At 38.5% G+C, this 16,636-nt stretch overlaps 1 protein-coding gene across 4 annotated transcripts in view; it reads right to left on the bottom strand.

Annotated features, from left to right (window-relative positions):
* The window catches only part of CD36 (CD36 molecule), a 39,095-nt gene extending 27,120 nt beyond the window's left edge, over positions 1–11,975 (bottom strand). For 2 of the 4 annotated variants that reach the window (XM_056339733.1, XM_056339736.1), the window contains exon 1: positions 2,329–2,487. The gene's annotated coding sequence lies outside the window, so the exon portion shown is untranslated. Of the gene's footprint in view, positions 1–2,328; positions 2,488–10,681; positions 10,828–11,818 lie in introns of those variants that run through there. The other 2 variants (XM_056339734.1, XM_056339735.1) reach the window with 2 other exon arrangements.
* Positions 11,976–16,636: the final 4,661 nt, after the last annotated feature.

The following is a 16,636-nucleotide window of genomic DNA, read 5'->3' as shown; positions in this document are numbered from 1 at the left end:
ATAAAAGTCATCCCATCCACCCACCTGCCACCAGGTCATTCTTTGTGGTTTCCACATCAGAACTTCACCCTTTGATTGCTTTACCTGCACACACAAGGCACCCAGGAAGAAACCAGATTTGGCTAAAGTTTTTGTCTTTATTTCACAAGGGACTGAGAAGTCCATTTACAGCTGTAGACCTGGTTTTTGTGCTGGAGGAAGTACAACTTATTTGAACTGCAGGTTTACTTAGTCGCTTTCCTCTCTACCAGCTCTGTTACTCTGTGCCTTTGCACAGAGCAGAAATAGAAACTCACCAAAGGGGTAACATTAAGAAAAAAATCCATTTCCCCAAACTTTTCCTGCAACTTTTTGCACTTTTCACAAAGATAACTGATAGACTACTTGACTGAATTATAAAAACACAAGGTTATTAGAGGCTCTTTGACAGAGTGGATGGATGCATAATGTGGCTAAGATCAAATTTCAAAGCTAACTTGAGTTACAAATTCATTTGACCTGAAGAACTTTCACATTAACGTCACTAGGGCAAACTCTCATATCTTTGTAGATAAGTTCAGATCAGGATCTTTAGTCTGGCAGAAATAGCACTGCAATACTGTGATATGGCTGTGCAACTCATTGGATAAGTGGTGTGAGGATTTTAAAACCTTATTGCTGTTACACAGTGTAGCAAATCTAAGAAGCAGAAATTCTCAGTGAAATCAAATTGTGAAATGTATTTCAAGTTGATTTTTCCCTCCAACCCTATCTATTCCGGTAGATATTTTTACAGTGTGTAAAGACATATTTTAAATTTTAAAGTGGAAATTATCTCTTCCATGAGTGTTTAAAAAAGGCTTTTATTGTCAGACATTTTTTTCTTGGTTTACATTCTGAAGCTTTTCAAATTCAACAGAAATACACCTTACACCAAAATACATTTCCATCCAAGTTTCTACAAGCTGTTCCAAGGGATTTCTTTTTCTGTTAGGCAGACTAAGTATTTCTCATGAGCACTAGCAATAAACAACTGGAAAGCAACTGGCTGCTAATAAATTGTGTCCATACTGAGCTTTTGCAAACTGTAAAGTACTCACCCTTCTCCTACCAAACACAATGCAATTGCAGTCTAGACATATCTCAATTTATGCAATTCAAATTATCCATTACACAACTGCAATGAAGAGCACTCACAACATGACACTAAATTTCACATAAAGGTCACCAAGCTGTGACTATCTATCAGAACTGAAGGTAAAATATGAAGACTAAAGTAGAAATTTCCAGGAAGAACGCAGTTGTGTCCGGGAATTCACATTCAGGAAAAAAAATATTTACCTTATGCAGAATAGAAAGTACCATAACAAAATTAGATATTGTCTATGAAACTGTACTATCTTTTAAACTTAGATTTGACTACAGAATTGGTAAAAATATTCACCTCATTCTAGAGTGCTGAGTATGTATTTTTTAATATTGTTTCAAATGTCCTTAATAGAATGCTGATGATGGAAATGGTCCATTTGGACTCTGAAAAGGCAATTTATAAGCAACTGAATAGGAGAAAAGATGCAAAATATTATTAAACTTTTTCTTCCTAACTTAACTTAAACTTCTGTGCATGCCAGTTTAAATCAAACCCTTAAAAATCAAAGATTATCTGTATTTTCTTAAAGATTTCTCCAGTTCTAATAGTAATATTTAAACATTCCTTGACATGGCACTACTTCAGTTCTGACAGAATTGTTTAGTGCCCCGAGTAAGAGCAGCTGCATGGGAAAGCAGCAGTGTGTATAGTGAAAATTAAAATGGTTTTTCAAAATTCTATTAAGAGTTTCCACCCAAAAGCATGGTGTTTCTTTAAACATAATTCCAGTTTCTCCAAGGTCAGATGGTGGGATTAAAAATACTGAAACCATTAAAAGATACTTCTGCAGGGAAGAGGCTATTTCTGCTTTTTTTTTTTTTTTTTATCTTTGTCATACTTTGAAATTGTAATTTTGAGGGGTTTATCTGCAATATTAAATGCTACAAATATCACATTGAAAAGAAGCATTTCTTATAAATTCACATGACTCCAGAACTGTAGTTTCAAGAATAGTAGATATCAAAAGACAGAATGCAATTGGGAAAGCCTGCAATACTGAACATAAAATACCATTGCTAACACAGTAATAAAGCATGTCACTAATACATGTAAAGTTTCGCTGTGTTTTGCAAACAGCTTTGCTAAATCCTACCACTTTATATCACAAATAAAGAGTTTCAAGAGCTTTCCACCAACTGATTTTAAAAGTATTTCTGAGAAAAACCCTCTGATTTTAAACATTGTATCGTATGACTCACCTTGAATAAGGGCAACTGACTTTGCAGCTGAAGGGACAAGTACTTAACACATGACTTGCATCAAGTTACGAGAAGACAAGCAGCTAAATCTCCCCACCAAGCTCACAGCCTCTAAACTCCAAGGGAGTGTTTTATATATTCCAAGAGACGTCAGTTCCCTCTTTATCTTTTTGCCAGAAGAAAAAGTTAAGTTGTATTGGTGCTGGGGGGCGGTTATTTTTACAGTCTGACTAAAAGCCACTACCTACATCTCGTGGTAATATACTTAGCAGCTGCAATCTTTTTCAAATTTTGATCCAAGTGAGTCAAAGGTCAAGGACAAAAAAGGGTAACTTACTTATTTGGTTACTGGTCACTTCTCTAATATCCATTTGCTTTAAAACTGCTCGTATTAGCAAGTTATGACTAACCAGTTCCTGACACCTTCTTTAAAATACACTATTTTCAAATATTCTTTGCTATATAGCATGCTCTGCTGTATAAATAAAGCCTTACTAGATGCAGGCTAAATGCCTTTGCAGCTTAATCATTGTGATAGTATATTTTCAAGTAATAAAGATCAGGAAACATCAGAATATTTTTAAAGGGTATTTTTTTCACAGACTGGATTACAACATTTCCTCACAAAGCACTAAGCTTCTTCCTCTTTTAATGAATGTTCAATGAACATCATCCCAGAAGCTTCTTTTTCTTAATATATCTAAAAATCAGATATTTTTATGCTGACATCTGTGTAGACCAAAGAGTTATCCCAGCACAGTGTCTATCAATAATTAACAATAATCAGTTTGGCAAGCTTTTGCACAAATATTGTTTAAATATCTCCTCATTCCAGGTGAATTAAATGAATTCATTGTTTTAAAAGATTATTCTGGCAACAGCAAGAGGGAGTGATTTATTACATTATAACAGAGAAAACATTCCTAAAAATAGATTCATAGGTCCAGACTTTCAGGATATAGCACTGAATAGTTTGTGATCCACATGTTTAGAACTTGCTACGTGTTTTGACTGACTGTTTACTGTTCTGTTTTTGATATTGCCCTATTTGAAAATTAAGCTTTTGTGGAAGAAGTTTCTTTCTTCTAATCTACTTCTGCTAAGTAAATCTAAGATAGATGAACATTAATGAGTCTGTGATTTTATCTCCTAGTAGTGAAAGCAAGACTGAAAGTGAGCCTGGCCCTTTGAAAGCAAGCTGTATGACAGTCTTTGTGCAAGACTTGCTGCCAGGGGAAGCGAGTGACCCTGACTAACTCCAGTTTCACATTCTTGAAAAGTGGAGTAAATTTGCTTTTCTCTATTCTCTGATTAATGACTGGGGTTTAACTGCTGAAGGAAACAGTCCTCCACACTACGGTTCCTATGCACTACTTTTACAAATATTCTTGTTAATTATTTCTATTGGACATTCCTTGTACAACACTCTCCTGAGGATGCTTTTGTTTGGGATGCCTCAGCTTTCCTCCCAGGATGCCTGCCCTCTTCACTGCTGATTTCTCTCTTCTAAGAGGAAATCATTCCAGTTAGTCACACCTGCCCGTGGACATGTTCCCTACTATGCTCATTTTCCCTGTCTGCAGTGTGTGGGATTCAGTGTGCACCATTTCAAATAATGGAGGAAAATGTCTACTGCTGTCTTTTTGTTGGAATCCTAAAGGTGTTAATGCAAATGTAATGAAGCTCAGTTTTCGATTTATACATACTGAACTGTATCGGCTAATTTTGTGACTTATGATATGTCATTGTTGCCATATATAAGCAAAATCTCTTCTGCAGGCAGTGCTTGGCAATGGAATGAGGACTGCCAGGTTCAACTGCAGAAACCAGCTAAAAGGATTTGAAGCTAAGGGAGAAGTTGTGCACTTTTTGGATATCACTAATTTCTGTTTCTTAAAAACAAAACAAAATAAACCAAACCATAAGTACCTAATGATCCTTCTGTGTTCTCTGGCTTTATATCAGAGTCCAGAGGTTGTAGGGGAGAAAATACAGAGACACACAGCAACAGAATGGTGACAGAAAAAGCAAAAAAATATGTTCTTCATTGGAGTCCCCAGCAGTGCAGCAACAGACAAAACTAACCCACAAGGAGACATTGTCAAGAAAGAGAAGTAGGGTAAATGAACTCTCACATGCCTCATGAAGACACAGAAAACTTCAGGGAAAAACTTCAGAAAAAGACAAATGTAGTTGTTAACTCCAAATGGAGTGCTCCCACATTTCCTGGAATAAACATACTACTGACAAGAAAATGTTGTAGAGATGAGCAGGATTCCTGGCTTTTCTAGACATGTCATAGCAGGGCCTTTTGGAAATCACTGTGTTTGGCATGCTTTATAAACACTGAGGGAACAAATAAATAAAATTATCATCTTTCTGTATGCCATGAGATTCCTAAACACACAGTGCCTCCCCCTTTTTTTTTTTTTTACATTAAGATCCCTTCCATCGGGGGTGATATACATTTATGGTACATGTAATTTGAATTTTAAGGTTGCCAGTATAAATGTTCCCACATTCCTGTGGGAATTCTCTGATGTACAGTACAGCACGGTGTAAGGTTCAAGCTGTTGTTTGGAAAGAAACAACAAAGAAGAAATGTGCTGAAGAAGGAAAACAGCCATTGAAGCCATCCATAGAGAGGAGCAGGACTGGGCATAGGCTGGGTAGTTTGTCCTTTCTGAGGCCCTCCATCCCTACTGTGCACATGTGATAGCAACACCTCACTCACATCCTCCATCTCAAAGGGAACAAATCCCAAAGATAAAAAACTATTGGCTAAAGGGGAGCTGTTGTATCACCCCCGTGTTGTGTCTGAACTGATAAAAAAGGCTTGCCTATCAAAGTTATCCATACAAAAAGGCTATGTGACTGTAAGGGTGTAAAATCTCAGCTCAGAGAGTGCTCTACGGAGCTCCTTCTCAGCTGGCCTGAGATCCCTTATAACCGTCACACGACGCTTTCCCTCTGAGCAGGCCATACATCTATTTACTTTTCCCGCTTGTAGCTTACTGTAATGTGTTGATCAACTCTGTAGTCTATTCCTTTACCTTTCTGTGTGTTGTTTATTGCAATCCTGTCAAGGGTGACCAACATATGATCACTACCTCCTTCATATCAACAGGGATAGTAGTTTGCTTGTGGGTATTGATATATGGTGTTTATTAAAGTAATCATATTAATTACAGGGTGAGTCCTAGTGTGTGTTTGCACCGCCCAGGTCTATGATCAGCAAAGCAGATTCCCCGCTCTGGACAGCAGGTGGGAAGTCTGTCAGGTCACAACACACAGCATGATTTTCTATTTCCTAGTTTCCACAGTCAGGGCACTCACAGAGTTTTTCTTCATGGGCCTATTAGGAAGCTTGTAAAAACTAATCTTAACATTAATCCCTTGTCAGACATGGAGATGTTAGTAGAAGTTAGCTGAGGTTAGAAAACTCCAGGAAACTCATGTCCCTACTTTTGCACCCTCTGAGTTTTTCAAAGGACACTAACTTTACAAAAAAAAAACAACCACCACCAAAACCAACTTTCTAGTTGTTAGGTAAAGTGCCAAGCCCTGGGGCAGAAGGTTACATCAATGTTCTTAGCATTCAGCACATGATTTTCTATCATCTTCTAGGTACTCTTCCTATTTTGAAATAAAGGTGTGAGGAATTATGTTTATCTGCTTTCTGTGGTAAGTAAAAACATGAATTTATTGTTTACCTAACTTATTCTATTAACATCATCTTATGCGGCTTCTGCGCTCCCTAACCAAAATCCTGTTGCCACCACTCAGTGGACTTCTGGCTTCTCCAGAGTTATTGTCCCACAAGAACAGTTATTTCTTCCTCAGTAGTGAAAGATTTAAATCATTCAAAAAACCACAAATAATACGAACATGTGATTCCTGTCCCCAGATAAGCTTTTTCTGATTCAACACACTCATATTCACTCATGTGCACTTAGTTCTACTGAGGAAAATGATGAAGATGAATCATCTACAGAAGAAAGTGTGCAATATGCCACCAGCTGGATGAGACTTCTGCCCCTCGCTGTGTATTGGAGGTACTAGGAGGTGTTCCTTTACAGGGAGTGAAAATTTGTATTCAGGAAAGGTAGTTTGATTTCCTATGGAAGCTAAAACCTTCTGTGCATCATGTCATCACATAATACATAAGAAGCAGCACATGAGCTATCCACCCAGACCAGCCTCAACAATTTATTTCACTTCTATTGCGTAAGAGTCTCCCCTAGAGTGAATATGGCCTATCTTCAAGTACTGCCTATAAAGAACTTGAATATATAACTCATAAATTATAAAAATAATAATATAAAACTATTTTTCCCCTAAATTGTATGTTCACTTTGTCTCAGCTATTCTCACTGTGACTGCTATTTTGCACCACCTTGTTTTCCAAAAGCCACAGAACAGAACAGAATTAAATGGCAGAAGTAGTCACCTCACTTTAGAAGAAGGAAATATCAAGATTTTTCAGTTGTTTCCATTCTGCTTTTAATATTTCAGCTCTAAGGATCTAAAAGAAAAGGAAGAGATAGTTTCATAGAAAAAATTATTTTATTGTTTAAAGTTAATTACAAATATTTGTGGCAAATAAACTTATCCAAGTAAAAGTAGGAATCTGGCTTAAGGAAGATGAACTGGTTTCCTCTCCTCTCTATGGAGAGGTGTGAACACACCCCATTTACCTTAAATATTTGTCTTAGGCAAGGATGTATCATATCCTTTGGAGGCACTGATGTCTTTGCTTTAACTACAGAGGCTCTAAACGACTCACTTAAATGAGAGTTCTAACTTTTAGAAGGTTAATGTTAGAGGAGCTCCACTCAAAATCCCGAAAAAAGTTTTTCAGCTCCCCCCCTTGTCAATGCACCAGACCAACAATACCAGGACAGCTAGAAAAGGTTCTGGTAAGTGCAAACAAGTTCTTGAAGCAAGAAGAAAATGTGATGAGAAAATTTCAAAATATTTACAACCTGACATTAATGGAAAGTTTGGCCAAAGATTGCAGATGAGGTGTAGCATTTTTTTGGCCCACCTCAGATCACAGATTTTTACTGCAGAAATGCTGGCCTTCAAGGCTTTCCAGTGTATGCCCTGAGGCATACTCCAACCACTCATACCATGCAGTCTTCAGCTCCCTGAGAAAAGAACCTCCCAAACATTCATTAATACCTGATTTCTCATCACAAGAGCTTGGAAGACTCATTCCAAATTGCTGCATAGCTCCTTCATTACCCACTAAAGACTCCCAGCTGTAGTTTTCCCAGCTGTGTGAAGTGTTAGGACCTAAGGTGCTGTCCCTTGTGATTTTCATTATGTTCTGACGATATGGAAAACATCCTAAAATACCATTGGCTCCAGCCAACTTGGCAGCAGTACAGTGGAAACAGCGTGATATATTTGGCTCCTGCCAGTGATGAGCTTCTCTGTCAAACTGTAACTAGGTTCTTTAAGGGAAAAATGGGTGATGGAGACCCAGCAGCTACTTCAGTTCACTTTTTCCCCAGAAATATAGACTGAGCAATTCCACACTGACTGTGGCATGCATAAAGTTCTGCCTTTCTCAGTCCTCAAAATCACTTTTAAAAATTATTTTCAAGTGATTTTAGCAGAGGAATCAGGTGAAGAAAGCACAAGATGGGCAGGGATAGAATGGACTTTGATTCTTCCACTTCTGTAGGTTCATGTGAGAGTCACTCAGAATGTAGATAGGAAGGAACTTCATAGAGCTGAACCCAATACAGAAACTGCAATGTAATAACGTAGGCTTCTGGGTGAGTCTGAAGCAGCAAAGAGGTATAATAATATTTATTATGTAATTATATAATATAATAATTACCTCTTTAGGTAGACTGGGTCAGTCTGTTAACGCTACAGATGTTTCTCGCTGAAACCAAAGCAGGGCACAGAGAAGGGGCTCCAATGGTAGGGGAGAAAACTTTTGAAAGCAGTCATCTTTTGAAAATCAAGAGAAATTTAATAAGTCTTGTCCCTACTTGAATATATTCCACTTCTTGCAAAAGTCTTCTTGCCTCAGAAATCACAGAATAATGGAGTAATTCAAAACTCTTTCACTGGTGCAATACCTGGTTGGGAAATCGTCACCATAATGAATCACCCCAGACAATGGCAGTGGCACTGATGAATGACTGGGCAGTCCTTATGTCAGCTTTTGCCTACCAGCTACACCATAATTTGGTCTGTGCAATAATTAAGAATAACACACGTACAGGGGATTTTTCCAGTTAGTGAAGAGGTAAGTTTAAGGTCAACTTTTTGGTGACTTCTCAAGAGTTGAAGACTTGCCAAATGACTGACACCCTTTTCTTTCAGTTCACATGTTCCAGATCCATGTCTTTGGTCTGAGCAACATGCAGATCTTCCCTGGGACTTCAGTTCAGCCTCCAACACCAGGTATTAAAGTCAAATCATGAGTCTACTATGAGAAGAAACCTCCTTTATATCAGGCTAGCACAAGAAGAAAGCTCAACCAACCCCATGTCCTGGAACAGTTGTCCAGCCCCAATTTGAGAATCAGAATCAGTGGTTGGGATAGTACCAAGGGATCCAGAACTGTGCCAGCAAGACATAGATTTTCTTCCAAAAGAAAGGGAGACATAGAAAATCATCTGGAGATGATGAGTACAGGCCAAAGCTCTTCCTGGTTAAAAGTTCTGCCTCAAGAGGAAATCACATACTACAGCAGCGGCAGCACAGACCTAATGGAAACACTTTCAGAAAAGCAGATTTTCCCTTCCACCTGGCAGTCAAGGTACAGACTGTGTGGGTTTTGCCTACCAGTCTGGGTGAGGAAGCAATACTTAGTTTCAAGAAAATGTGTGCCAACTGATGCGGAGTTTTTCACCTTTTATACCCTATCCTCATGGATCTGGTGAGCTAGGCTTTCTTGAAACTACTTTGTTACACAAAAACTCTATTATACATTTTTTTTACACCAATGGATGCCTTTCCTCTTCTTTAAGTGCTAATGTATTACTCTTGTGTATGTGACAAAGGAATTTTTCTTTTTTTCATATTTTTCTTGTGAATATATTTAATTACTGCAATGAAAGTATAAAGCATAGATCACACACCCCCTGAAAAACCCAACCCAAACTGAAAAATAAAATCAGCCTTGCCACAAGACACACCTTGGCAGCAGATGAAGTTCTAAAGAAATTAGGAAAAATTTTGTAGTATTATTGCATATTAAGGAACATTAACTTTGAAGAACAGAGCAGTTGAAAAAGTCCTAGAAGTGATTTCTGTGCACTGGCAGTGAATGAAGTAGGCAACAACAAATAGATACTCTGAACTCTTCAGATCATGTAATTTTCTGATGCTAACATAGTGCATTATTCTTTCAGATGAAACCATGTTACAGAAATATGCATATAACTATCAGTTACACAGAAAGTAGTTCCAGAACATAATAATTTAACTGAATAAAACCCTACATTTCTGATCACTTTCCTGGTTATGCCAGTTATATAAATGGTTCTGAAGTCTCACTTGAGGACAGAAAAAATTCCCCCAAACTAGGCAACTACAGACTACACATTTTTTTATAAGGACATTTCTGCTGAGCTTTTTTTTTTTTTAAATAATCACTAAGTTAATATCATCGTTATTGTATCAGTTGTCAACGAGAATCAGATCACTAAGACAGCACAAGTTATTAGTATTTTCATGACTATTCTATATTTATTGAGTTGATCCCAGCATTTCTGTATCAAAATTAAAGAAATGTTACATCAGCATCTTTATCGGACACAAAGTATAATTTTAAATCTACATAGAAATGCACATATGTGCCTTTTCCTCTAATTTACTACTACAGTATTTTCAGATGTTCATTTATAATACACTTACAAAACACACATTCCATGATCAGCCATACACTTAATATTTCTCTTAATCCATATTTACTTTTTATAATAAATGTATATAATCCTTTATATAGAGATTTTTATATGTAAGATAATAATTCACAGTCATAGGATTATATACACTTGTTACAGTTTAAAATATGAATACATTTCTATTTGCAATGTACAGTGAAATATTAGCAATATATTAAATACTATCAAGATATAAATATGGAAATGAAAAATTTTCATTATCAGTATATTTACTCTTTCTGAATTTTAGTGAACAGGCTCTTAGAGTTGTAACAGTCAAGAAATAGAGGCTGAATGGCATGTGTCTTTGCTTTTAATAATTCTAGCATATAAGAGCATTTTGCTAGCAATAGGATGCAAAAGTATGCTCACAAGAAACAAATACAATGTCCAACTATGTGCTGAGAAACTGCATTTAGTCCAGGAGCAGGGTCACATACCTGTATGGTGGGAGAGCTGCTCTTACTACCCTTGCCACCAGGAGCTGGAGAGCTGCAGAAGAGCCTGCTAAGTTAGCTCCTTATTGACAGAAAAAATCAAGTTGCTGTAGCAACCCAGTGCCCTATGAGTCAGTTGATCTTTCATCAGCCACAAAGAGAAAAAGAAAGTTGCACAGACCTTTCAAACTCCTTAGTAGCCAAGCTGTCTCAAGTATATAAGGAATTATAAGACCCCTGAGCCAAAGATAATACTTTTTCACACTTATGCTTTGCAAGAAAGACCAGTTCTGACAAATCCTTTCAACACCAGCCTCTGCCTCTGAATCCTTTATCCTCTGCAATAACTCAGCACTTGGAGGCAATGTATCAGGTCCCTCTTGCCGATCCAGAACAAGCTTAATTGACTTTGCTCCTTGCAATGGCTCTGCAAACACAATCTAATCCCAGTTAATCCTTACAACACACTGGAAGCCAGGTAAGGGGTTTCACACTGGAGATAACTCTTCAGATTTGGGCTTATTATACTTACTTACACAAAAGGCAGAGACAGGTCAGAATGAGGGATCACAGCTGTGAATACAGATGCTCAGATCCACAGGACTCTTTCTAATGATTTCCACAGGCTTTGGTTCAGTACTTTGTTATCTAAATGAGCATCTGAGCCAAGTGAGAGTGCTGTTGCTTCATCTGCCTGTCCTGTTGGACCTTTGCTAGATCCTTTTATCATAGCAGTGATGAACTGTTTAAAATACTTTTTAAAAAATATTAAAGTTTTAAGCACTGTATTGATTTTTTTTTATTTGAATAGGAGGCACCTCCTTCCAGACAGTTACAGCAAATAGCAACAGTGAGAAGCCTGTCTTCCAAGGCCTGTCATAATTAAGATAAAAGCTGTCCCAGAGGGTTAACAGGACCCCGAGGTGAGTCAGTATGACAGGAGCTATAAAGCTACATCCCACACTCAAGAGCCATCCCATGGCACAAGCCTCCTTGCCTGGCTTTTCAATGCAGTTCTTCTTTAAAGTTAGTCAGAAAATGAAACAAAAAGGGAAAGGAAGAAGAGAAAAATATTCCTGACATTTCCATTAATCTGGATATTTTCTGGCCTATTCTTTTATGTAATTGCTGTTGTTCTACCTTTGGTCTTCTTGGAGACTCGTTGGTTGCTTCCTGTGTGGCTTTCGCAGATGCAGCCTCCAGCTTGTTGCCAGAGCTCCCTTCTGCCTTCCTTTCTACATGTGCTTCCTTTTACTACTCCCCAAGAATCTCCTCCCTCCTCCAGCTCTCTGTATATCTCTCCCACCTACCACCCTATCATCTCAGCAGTCACTCCTCCACCAAGCATCTCCTTTAGTCTGTCTCCTCCCCCATTGGATTATCCTCTAATCTTTTTCCCCACCTCCAGAATTTACAGCTTTCCATCAGTTACGTCCTTGTCCCCTGCCATTATCATTTATGTTTCCCCAAATCTCCCCTGATACTTTTCTTTTTTCTCCTGTTTCCTTCTTCTCCCTGTGCCTGAATTCCCGGTATATAACCTTCTCGCGCTATCAGTTAATCAAAGAGCTGGGTGCAACTGAAAGCCAGATTTGTCAGTGCTCTTTGGTACACAGATAAATCTTACCTGAAATGGTTAATTATAAATAATAATTTAAGTTTGGTAAATTAATCCTGTAATGTGTTCTTGTTTGTGTTCCTTCCTAAAGCCCCAGAACAGTAAAGCCCATGGTATTCCTGCCCATTATCTTTTCCCTGCCCAGCTGTTATTCAGCACTCTGTTTGAAGTCCTCCCACTCCTAAGAAAATGAATACTGAACAGCTTCACCCATACACAAAGAAGCACATGTGCCAGTTAAGGAAAAGTAAACCTTGTCCTTGAATTACCTGCACCATAACTGAAAGAGGATCTGAGATGATGCCAGGAACAGCTCAGACTTCTCTGACTGCAGAGTCAGACAGGTTCAGTGGCGAAGCAGCCACGTTGGGCTACCGGAACTGGTGCTGTGTGTCCCAACATGAAGGGAGTCATTTAGCATGACTCCCCTCCCCTTGGGACCAGTAACCAAGTCCATGATACCCTTAGAGCAAATTAAGGTGAAATTACATCAGCCAACAAGTTTTATGATTTATTAATACAAAATACAAGGCACATGTTTAGACACAATAGCCGAATGGCAATTACTTTAACTGCGTAAGCAAGTCCCGTGCCACATGTTTTTACTTAGATCTGGTCGCTATTCAATAAAAAGAAAGAAAGGGGGGTGTGGGGGAGGGTGGGTGTGGGGGGGAGAAGAGTTATCACCACCCATGGATCCAGCGGCGCCCCATTGGTTCATTTTCATCCTGGGTGTCTTGCTGGTGGGGGTCCCACCTGAACTTTTGTAGATTCAGGTTTTTTTGCTCTCAAGAGGATGCCCCCCCATTTACACAAAGGGAGGGCGGGTGTAGTCTGTGCCTGTAGAAGCTCAGCATGTACTCAGGGGGTCCTCATTGGTGGTCACAAGGGGTGAGCACCCCCAAAAGCTTTAGGCAGCCCTTGCTGTGTACGTGAGCAGTTTCCTTACATTACCACAGAAGTTTCTTCCAGGAAATGATAGCTGGGTCTTGCCTTCATGAGACCTACAGCTGTTACACCCTATAAAACCTTGTGGTTACCAGTTTAGGCAACAGCAGCTCAATTTGCAGCAGCATCTCATTTCAGCTCCTCTCCAATCTGAGCAGAACAGCTTTGCACCAGTTCTGCTTGAATTTGTGTGCTACACAATGTTTAAGGCAATCATCAGTATATTGGTTCCTTTACACTGTGCCCTTCCTTCCAACCCACAACAGCCAGAAAGAAAATGGAATGTATCCGTCCCCTCTTTCTTATGCTCTGAGAAGTCAAGGCACTCGTTAGCGTTTACAGTTTAAAAACGATCCTTAAAATTACATAGGATAAAGATTACAGAACTGTAAACATGCCGTCACAACATGAAACATCCCAGGCATGTTTGTGGTGAAGCGCACACCCTCCATGTAATTATACTCCGGCTTCCTTGTTTTAGGCAAAAAGTAACAATAGTCACTTATCAGATTCCCAAAATGGTATTGGAGGGGATTCAGAAGACACTCCCAAGACTCTCTGGGTAGTAACAGCCACAGGATTACAGACATATAAACACTCAGTTCCTCCAGCTTCTGGCAACCATTTCTTCCATGCTGCACTCTGTTCTGCTAGTGGTTTTTTAGTTAGCTTTTCTCCAGTCTGTCTTTCACAATTACTCTTCTCAGCTGCCAGGCTCTAACATGGACTTTGCCTCTGTTCCCTAAGGCTTGCTCTCAGCCTGTCTGCCCATGTCCTTTCTGAGGATAAATCCTGACCATATCAGAGCAGTCCCTCTAAAAGTCTTGGATGTGCAGACTGAAATGCTCATCTCAGCACTGCACCTTCATGCAACAGAGAAGTATTTTTCCACTGTATTTCTGTGTCTAAAAACTGCTTTAACAACAGTTGCACAACCCAGGTCTTATTGAACATCATGTATTCCAAAGTTCGTGTCCCCAGGGGAACATGCCAGTATCTTGATCAAACACCATGGGCAACTATCAGCTGATATCTGTCAGTTTACCTACCATAACTCTGTCTAGGGTTCTAATGTGTCTGTGATTCTAATGTACACATGCCTAAATAGTGCCTGTATACACATTCAAGTAATGTGTACAAATTTCCTGACAGAAAACAACTGCAAATTTACAACAAAATTACAGACAGAAACAACTGCAGTGGAGAAGATTTTTCACGGCCTCCCAACAGCTTTCCTGGCAGACAGCTCTCAACCATTAGGCTTATAAAAGAACTATTAAAAAAAACTTATTAAAAAAACCAAGCCCACAACTTCTTTGCCATTTGGAGACAGCAGGTCCTGGCATTTTGATTCTTCATCTGCATAAAACAAGAAGAATCTTCATCTTGGTGTGACAGACTCACATTGCCTCATGAATTGGTGAGGCTTGTGAGTGTGTCTTTTCTTGAATAGTAAACATAAGAACATATTTTCCTGTGAATATTTTACTTTCCTATGGCCAAGTAAAAGGCAATGCCCTCTTCTCTAAGGACAATAATATTCCATTTTTGACCCAAGAAATCTTTAAGCATTTATATGTTTGCATGAACACACATGAAGGTGCCTTGTTTCAATTTCAAAGAATACCTCTGAAACGTTATGTGTAGCTGAGCTCTTTTGCCTCTTGCAACGTTGCCTCTTGCCATTTTCTGTCATGCAAACACCCCGAAAAATACCACCTTTTCCTTGGACACTTCCATGTGTGTCTCACTGAAATGCATGTGGCTGGGAGGATTTCTGCCTACACAGACCTTTGAAATTGTGTTATGATTCCTCACAGAGGCTTAACCAAGCCATACTTTTCATACCACTAAGGTTCCTCACCTGAAGAATGAGGCGGTAATACAGCCCCATTTCTTTGGCATGTTGCCACACTTAGTGTATTGCTTAAACTGAGGTGCTTTCTGAGGTGCTACAGCCCTTTTTAATGTGGCTGCTGTGTTTCTATGTAGCCTTGCTTTTCTTATGTTGAAATTAATCCATGAACTAATTCCCACTTTTAGAACTATGCCTCATCTAAATACCATTTCAATACTTCGTGTCTAATTCACATTAGGCATTGGGCATGTGCCCAGTGTGCATTCTATAAATGAGACAAGAACAACTTCCAAAGTATAGATCAAATGCATACGTGTTGATTCAACACATCACCTGGTTTCACTTCCAGATCTTGCTGGATGACCTGAAAACATATCTTGTTTGGATTTTACAACTCTAAGGATCAAAATCCAGCATAAACCTTTAACTATATATGTGACATCTTCCACCTTACCGCAGGAACTCTTCATGCTGTTGTTCCCTGTTGTGAAGGTGATGTGCAGTCTTCAAGCATCCTGAGAGAACTGAGCTAGTACATTTTTTCCTGTGTGTGAAAGTCAATAACTTTTTTCAGCACTAACAGTTAACAGATTTTTATTTAAAAAAAATATTTTTTTCTGGAAAATTTTTGGTGCCTTTTGAATCAATATGCATTTTGTGGAGCAAAAGAAATGAACTGCCATTCTGGGTAGGATTCATCTTTCCACATTTAGTTGTCCACATTGTAGACTTCTCATTGTCTACCCAGAATCCTTCATTGCCTACAGAGAAAGAAAAAAGATAAGCCTTTCTAGGGCTTGAGTCCTCTCATCCTTACTATATGAAAAATTTAAAGCAGCTCCATGAGCTACCTGTCATGAGTGTCTATTGTTCTACAAAAATTTAGCTCAGAATATTTTCCACTATGAGATTAAGTTTCTCCTTTTTCCCTAAGGAAAAAAAAAAAAAAGAGTATTATTCAATATAACACCCACAAAAAGGCATGCAAAGATGCACTCCAAAGATCTTGAAGGGCTTTCAGGATTTCAGAAATAACCTGTATTCAACTTCATGAGTGTTAGAAAGCATCAGAAATAAAGAAAATGATAGTATAAGCTTTCTCTGACTTGGTCTTATTCTCACTTTGTAATTTGGACTTATTTGATTCGGGCATTTACTTTCTATGGGGAGAATTTCGTCCTGAAAAAGTGACTGCAGTTAGTGAGACTTGATACAGTGATGTAACTTGAATTTAAACAGCCTATGGGCATTGTTCCTGGGTTTTGCTCAGAGCAATTTTCATTACAGTTCAAAGAGCTCATGTGGCTCTTTATTAAATAATCACATCACAAGATTTTTTTTATTCTACCTGATGCATTAAGGTTTTTATTCTCATTTATTCTTATATTTTTTATTCTACCATACTGTAATTAGTAAACATTAATTTAACACACAATTAATTAACAATTAAAACTTGTCAAACAATCTGTGCTTGCAATGCATGAAGCCTAAGCTTCATGAAGTGCTGATGGAATCCCAATCAGTGGCTTTCTTC

This window comes from Falco biarmicus, chromosome 5 (assembly GCF_023638135.1).
Source record: "Falco biarmicus isolate bFalBia1 chromosome 5, bFalBia1.pri, whole genome shotgun sequence".
Classification (NCBI taxonomy): domain Eukaryota; kingdom Metazoa; phylum Chordata; class Aves; order Falconiformes; family Falconidae; genus Falco; species Falco biarmicus.
This window is presented reverse-complemented; position numbering and strand designations above follow the sequence as displayed.